The following is a 6,929-nucleotide window of genomic DNA, read 5'->3' as shown; positions in this document are numbered from 1 at the left end:
TATGGCTCGGTGTGGGCAGCTGGGAGTCCTTCCGGTCCCGGCCATCTGGTCGCACCTTTCCCTCGGCCATCTGGTCGCGCGCAATGCTTTCCAATGGGGCGACCAGATGGCCGGGCCGGCCTGGAAGTCCCGATGAGGGTCCATTCGCCTCGCGGATCCCAGCCAGGGCTCCAGGAGGCCGGGCGCGTCCGCGCCTAGGGTCCCCTCCGTCACTCGGAGCGCGAGGGTTACAAGAAAGGTGGGTAGCCTTCCTCCGGATTAGTAGGGGCAGGGTATGCCGGGACACCCCTCCTGGGGATTGCGGTTCTCAGGCGGGGACCAGATGGGCCAAGCCCGGACGACACTTCCCCGGGGCGTCGGGTGCTTCCTCCTCCAGCCCGCGGCGAGGCAAAGTGCCCAGGACGGGCTCCATGGGTCTCCCGGGCGTCCCCCGAGGCCTGCAGCCCCAAAGCCCTGCAGACCCTGGAGCCCTTCAGCACGGAGCCCTGGAGCCCTGCAGGCCCGGAACCCTAGCAGGCCCAAGGCCCTGCAGCCCCGGAGCCCTGCAGGCCCGGAGCCCTGCAGCCCCGGAGCCCTGCAGGCCCAGAGCCCTGCAGCCCCGGAGCCCTGCAGCCCCGGAGCCCTGCAGCCCCGGAGCCCTGCAGCCCCAGAGCCCTGCAGCCCCGGAGCCCTGCAGCCCCGGAGCCCTGCAGGCCCAGAGCCCTGCAGGCCCAGAGCCCTGCAGCCCCGGAGCCCTGCAGCCCCGGAGCCCTGCAGCCCCGGAGCCCTGCAGGCCCAGAGCCCTGCAGCCACGGAGCCCTGCGTGGGCAGGCGGGAACCCTACCGCTATGGCTCGGGCAGACGGGAGCCCTTTCAGTTGCCGGCCACCTGGTCGCGCCTTTCCCCTCGGCCATCTGGTCGCGCGCAATGCTTTCCAATGGGGCGACCAGATGGCCGGGCCGGCCTGGAAGTCCCGATGAGGGTCCATTCGCCTCCCGGATCCCAGCCAGGGCTCCGGGAGGCCGGGCGCGTCCGCGCCTAGGGTCCCCTCCGTCACTTGCAGCGTGCGGGTTACAAGAAAGGGGGGTATCCTTCCTCCGGATTATTAGGGGCAGGGTATGCCGGAACACCCATGCTGGGGCTGTGCGGTTCATTGCCGGGGACCAGATGGGCGACGCCCGGGCAACATCCTCCAAGGCCTCCGGGGGCTTCCCTCCTCCGGGCCGCGGCATGGCAAAGTGCCCAGGGACGGGCTCCACGGGTCCCGGGCAGTCCTCCCCCGGGCGCCCAGGCCCCGAGAGCTCCGGTGGACCTCCCCGTGCCCGAGGCCAACCCGGGAAGCAGAGTCCCCCCCCGAGCCCTTGGTGTGAGGGTGGGCAGGCGGGAGCCCTACCGCTATGGCTCGGGCAGACGGGAGCCCTTTCAGTTGCCGGCCATCCGGTCGCTCCTTTCCCCTCGGCCATCTGGTCGCGCGCAATGCTTTCCAATGGGGCGACCAGATGGCCGGGCCGGCCTGGAAGTCCCGATGAGGGTCCATTCGCCTCCCGGATCCCAGCCAGGGCTCCAGGAGGCCGGGCGCGTCCGCGCCTAGGGTCCCCTCCGTCACTCGCAGCGCGCGGGTTACAAGAAAGGAGGGTATCCTTCCTCCGGATTAGTAGGGGCAGGGTATGCCGAAACACCCATGCTGGGGTTGTGCGGTTCATTGCCGGGGACCAGATGGGCTACGCCCGGGCAACATCCTCCCAGGTCCCCGGGGCTTCCCTCCTCCGGGCCGCGGCATGGCAAAGTGCCCAGGGACGGGCTCCACGGGTCCCGGGCAGTCCTCCCCCGGGTACGCCCAGGCCCCGAGAGCTCCGGTGGTCCTCCCCGTGCCTGAGGCCCAGCCGGGAAGCAGAGTCCCCACCCCGAGCCCCTGGTGGGTGGGCAGGCGGGAGTCCTTTCAGTTGCCGGCCACCTGGTGGCTCCTTTCCCCTCGGCCATCTGGTCGCGCGCAATGCTTTCCAATGGGGCGACCAGATGGCAGGGCCAGGCCTGGAAGTCCCGATGAGGGTCCATTTGCCTCTCAGATCCCAGCCGGGGCTCCAGGAGGCCGGGTGCGTTCGCCCCTAGGGTCCCCTCCGTCACTCGGAGCGTGCGGGTTTCAAGAACGGGGGGTAGCCTTCCTCCGGATTACTAGGGACAGGGTACTCTGGGACCCCTCTCGGTCCTCAGCCGGCAACTGGGTCCTGCCGTGTGGCAGGGTGGCCGGAGGGCCTTCCCCTGCGCGCCCGGGAGCCCCGGATGGGTCCAGGGGCCCGGCCGGGCCCCGGGTCGGGGTCTCCGGCCCCGGGTGCCGTCCCCCGGCCTGCGGCACCGCCAAAGGCCCGGGACGGGGTTCCGTTGTGGCCGGGGTGCCTCCCGTGGCTGGATTGGGTTCAGGAGCTCCGGCCGGGCCCCGGGGAGGGCGGCCTCCCCGCCCCGGTCTCCGTCCCGGGTCCTGCCGCGTGGCAGGGTGCCCGGGGAAGGGTCCGGAGGGCCCGGGGAGGCTTCCCCTGCACCTGCGGTCCTCGGAGCCCCGGCTGGGTCCAGGGGCCCGGCCGGGCCCCGGGTCGGGGTCTCCGGCCCCGGGCGCCGTCCCCCGGCCTGCGGCACTGCCAAAGGCCCGGGACGGGGTTCCGTTGCGGCCGGGGTGCCTCCCGTGGCTGCATTGGGTTCAGGAGCTCCGGCCGGGCCCCTGGGGGCCCCGGGGAGGGCAGGCTCCCCACCCCGGTCTCCGTCCCGGGTCCTGCCGCGTGGCAGGGTGCCCGGGGAGGGGTCCGGAGGGCCCCGGGAGGCTTCCCCTGCGCCTGCGGTCCCCGGAGCCCCGGCTGGTTCCAGGGGCCCGGCCGGGCCCCGGGTTGAGGCCTTTGGCCCCGGGCCCAGTCCCCCGGCCTGCGGCACTGCCAAAGGCCCGGGACGGGGTTCCGTTGGGGCCGGGGAGCCTCCCCTCGCTCGTCTGGGTCCCGGAGCTCCGGCCGGGCCCCTGGGGGCCCCGGGGAGGGCGGCCTCCCCACCCCGGGCTCCGTCCCGGGTCCTGCCGCGTGGCAGGGTGCCCGGGGAGGGGTCCAGAGGGCCCGGGGAGGCTTCCCCTGCGCCTGCGGTCCCCGGAGCCCCGGCTGGGTCCAGGGGCCCGGCCGGGCCCCGGGTCGGGGTCTCCGGCCCCGGGCCCCGTCCCCCAGCCTGCGGCACTGCCAAAGGCCCGGGACGGGGTTCCGTTGTGGCCGGGGAGCCTCCCCTCGCTCGTCTGGGTTCCGGAGCCCCGGCCGGGCCCCTGGGGGCCCCGGGGAGGGCGGCCTCCCCGCCCCGGGCTCCGTCCTGGGTCCTTCCGCGTGGCAGGGTGCCCGGGGCGCGGTCCGGAGGGCCCGGGGAGGCTTCCCCATCGCCTGCGGTCCCGGGAGCCCCGGCTGGTTCCAGGGGCCCGGCCGGGCCCCGGGTCGGGGTCTCCGTCCCCGGGCCCTGTCCCCCGGCCTGCGGCACTGCCAAAGGCCCGGGACGGGGTTCCGTCGTGGCCGGGGAGCCTCCCCTCGCTCGCCTGGGTTCAGGTGCTCCGGCCGGGCCCCTGGGGGCCCCGGGGAGGGCGGCCTCCCCGTCCTGGGTCCTTCCGCGTGGCAGGGTGCCCGGGGCGCGGTCCGGAGGGCCCGGGGAGGCTTCCCCATCGCCTGCGGTCCCGGGAGCCCCGGCTGGTTCCAGGGGCCCGGCCGGGCCCCGGGTCGGGGTCTCCGTCCCCGGGCCCTGTCCCCCGGCCTGCGGCACTGCCAAAGGCCCGGGACGGGGTTCCGTCGTGGCCGGGGAGCCTGCCCTCGCTCGCCTGGGTTCAGGTGCTCCGGCCGGGCCCCTGGGGGCCCCGGGGAGGGCGGCCTCCCCGCCCCGGGCTCCGTCCTGGGTCCTTCCGCGTGGCAGGGTGCCCGGGGCGCGGTCCGGAGGGCCCGGGGAGGCTTCCCCATCGCCTGCGGTCCCGGGAGCCCCGGCTGGTTCCAGGGGCCCGGCCGGGCCCCGGGTCGGGGTCTCCGTCCCCGGGCCCTGTCCCCCGGCCTGCGGCACTGCCAAAGGCCCGGGACGGGGTTCCGTCGTGGCCGGGGAGCCTCCCCTCGCTCGCCTGGGTTCAGGTGCTCCGGCCGGGCCCCTGGGGGCCCCGGGGAGGGCGGCCTCCCCGCCCCGGGCTCCGTCCTGGGTCCTTCCGCGTGGCAGGGTGCCCGGGGCGCGGTCCGGAGGGCCCGGGGAGGCTTCCCCATCGCCTGCGGTCCCGGGAGCCCCGGCTGGTTCCAGGGGCCCGGCCGGGCCCCGGGTCGGGGTCCCCGGGCCCTGTCCCCCGGCCTGCGGCACTGCCAAAGGCCCGGGACGGGGTTCCGTCGTGGCCGGGGAGCCTCCCCTCGCTCGCCTGGGTTCAGGTGCTCCGGCCGGGCCCCTGGGGGCCCCGGGGAGGGCGGCCTCCCCGCCCCGGGCTCCGTCCTGGGTCCTTCCGCGTGGCAGGGTGCCCGGGGCGCGGTCCGGAGGGCCCGGGGAGGCTTCCCCATCGCCTGCGGTCCCGGGAGCCCCGGCTGGTTCCAGGGGCCCGGCCGGGCCCCGGGTCGGGGTCTCCGTCCCCGGGCCCTGTCCCCCGGCCTGCGGCACTGCCAAAGGCCCGGGACGGGGTTCCGTTGTGGCCGGGGAGCCTCCCCTCGCTCGTCTGGGTTCCGGAGCCCCGGCCGGGCCCCTGGGGGCCCCGGGGAGGGCGGCCTCCCCGCCCCGGGCTCCGTCCTGGGTCCTTCCGCGTGGCAGGGTGCCCGGGGCGCGGTCCGGAGGGCCCGGGGAGGCTTCCCCATCGCCTGCGGTCCCGGGAGCCCCGGCTGGTTCCAGGGGCCCGGCCGGGCCCCGGGTCGGGGTCTCCGTCCCCGGGCCCTGTCCCCCGGCCTGCGGCACTGCCAAAGGCCCGGGACGGGGTTCCGTCGTGGCCGGGGAGCCTCCCCTCGCTCGCCTGGGTTCAGGTGCTCCGGCCGGGCCCCTGGGGGCCCCGGGGAGGGCGGCCTCCCCGTCCTGGGTCCTTCCGCGTGGCAGGGTGCCCGGGGCGCGGTCCGGAGGGCCCGGGGAGGCTTCCCCATCGCCTGCGGTCCCGGGAGCCCCGGCTGGTTCCAGGGGCCCGGCCGGGCCCCGGGTCGGGGTCTCCGTCCCCGGGCCCTGTCCCCCGGCCTGCGGCACTGCCAAAGGCCCGGGACGGGGTTCCGTCGTGGCCGGGGAGCCTGCCCTCGCTCGCCTGGGTTCAGGTGCTCCGGCCGGGCCCCTGGGGGCCCCGGGGAGGGCGGCCTCCCCGCCCCGGGCTCCGTCCTGGGTCCTTCCGCGTGGCAGGGTGCCCGGGGCGCGGTCCGGAGGGCCCGGGGAGGCTTCCCCATCGCCTGCGGTCCCGGGAGCCCCGGCTGGTTCCAGGGGCCCGGCCGGGCCCCGGGTCGGGGTCTCCGTCCCCGGGCCCTGTCCCCCGGCCTGCGGCACTGCCAAAGGCCCGGGACGGGGTTCCGTCGTGGCCGGGGAGCCTCCCCTCGCTCGCCTGGGTTCAGGTGCTCCGGCCGGGCCCCTGGGGGCCCCGGGGAGGGCGGCCTCCCCGCCCCGGGCTCCGTCCTGGGTCCTTCCGCGTGGCAGGGTGCCCGGGGCGCGGTCCGGAGGGCCCGGGGAGGCTTCCCCATCGCCTGCGGTCCCGGGAGCCCCGGCTGGTTCCAGGGGCCCGGCCGGGCCCCGGGTCGGGGTCCCCGGGCCCTGTCCCCCGGCCTGCGGCACTGCCAAAGGCCCGGGACGGGGTTCCGTCGTGGCCGGGGAGCCTCCCCTCGCTCGCCTGGGTTCAGGTGCTCCGGCCGGGCCCCTGGGGGCCCCGGGGAGGGCGGCCTCCCCGCCCCGGGCTCCGTCCTGGGTCCTTCCGCGTGGCAGGGTGCCCGGGGCGCGGTCCGGAGGGCCCGGGGAGGCTTCCCCATCGCCTGCGGTCCCGGGAGCCCCGGCTGGTTCCAGGGGCCCGGCCGGGCCCCGGGTCGGGGTCTCCGTCCCCGGGCCCTGTCCCCCGGCCTGCGGCACTGCCAAAGGCCCGGGACGGGGTTCCGTTGTGGCCGGGGAGCCTCTCCTCGCTCGTCTGGGTTCCGGAGCCCCGGCCGGGCCCCTGGGGGGGGGGCCCCGGTGAGGGCGGCCTCCCCGCCCCGGGCTCCGTCCCGGGTCCTGCCGCGGCGGCAGGGTGCCCGGGTGCGGGGTCCAGAGGGCCCGGGGAAGCTCCCCCTTCCCTTTTGCCTTTCCCCTGGGCCATCTGGTCGCGCCTGTCCCCTCGGCCATCTGGTCGCGCACGTCCCCTCGGCCATCTGGTCGCGCAGGCCCCTTCGGCCATCTGGTCGCGCAGGCCCCTTCGGCCATCTGGTCGCGCACAATGCTTTCCTATGGGGCGACCAGATGGCCGAGCTCGCCTGGAAGTCTCGATGAGGGTCCATTTGCCTCCCGGATCCCAGCGAGGGCTCCAGGAGGTCGGGTACATTCGCGCCTAGGGTCCCCTCTGTCACCTCGTGCGCACGGATTACAAGAAAGGGGGGTAATTTTCCTCCGGATTACTAGGGAGAGGGTCAGTCAGACCAAAGTGATGTTTGGCGATACTGAATCAGGGGAAGGCAGACCCGGGGCCCGCCCGCCGGGGCCCCCAGGGGCCCGGGTACGCTCCTGCCTCTCAGCCCCTTCCCGATGGTCCTTTCTCTCCGAGTTTTCTGGGTCGGAGCCCCGTGAGGTCCGTGGATCCCGAGACGGGGGAAGGCAGCCCCTGGGCCCGCCCGAAGCGGGGCCCCCAGGGGCCCGGGTGCGCACACCTGCCTCCCAGCCCCCTTCCCGACGGGTCTTTTTCTCTGAGTTTGCTGGGTCAGACCTCCGTGAGGTCCGGCGATCCCGAGAGGGGGGAAGGCAGACCCGGGGCCCGCCCGCCGGGGCCCCCAGGGGCCCGG

The sequence above is a fragment of the Triturus cristatus genome, chromosome 3_1, assembly GCF_964204655.1.
Source record: "Triturus cristatus chromosome 3_1, aTriCri1.1, whole genome shotgun sequence".
NCBI classification, from domain to species: Eukaryota; Metazoa; Chordata; class Amphibia; order Caudata; family Salamandridae; genus Triturus; species Triturus cristatus.
This window is presented reverse-complemented; position numbering follows the sequence as displayed.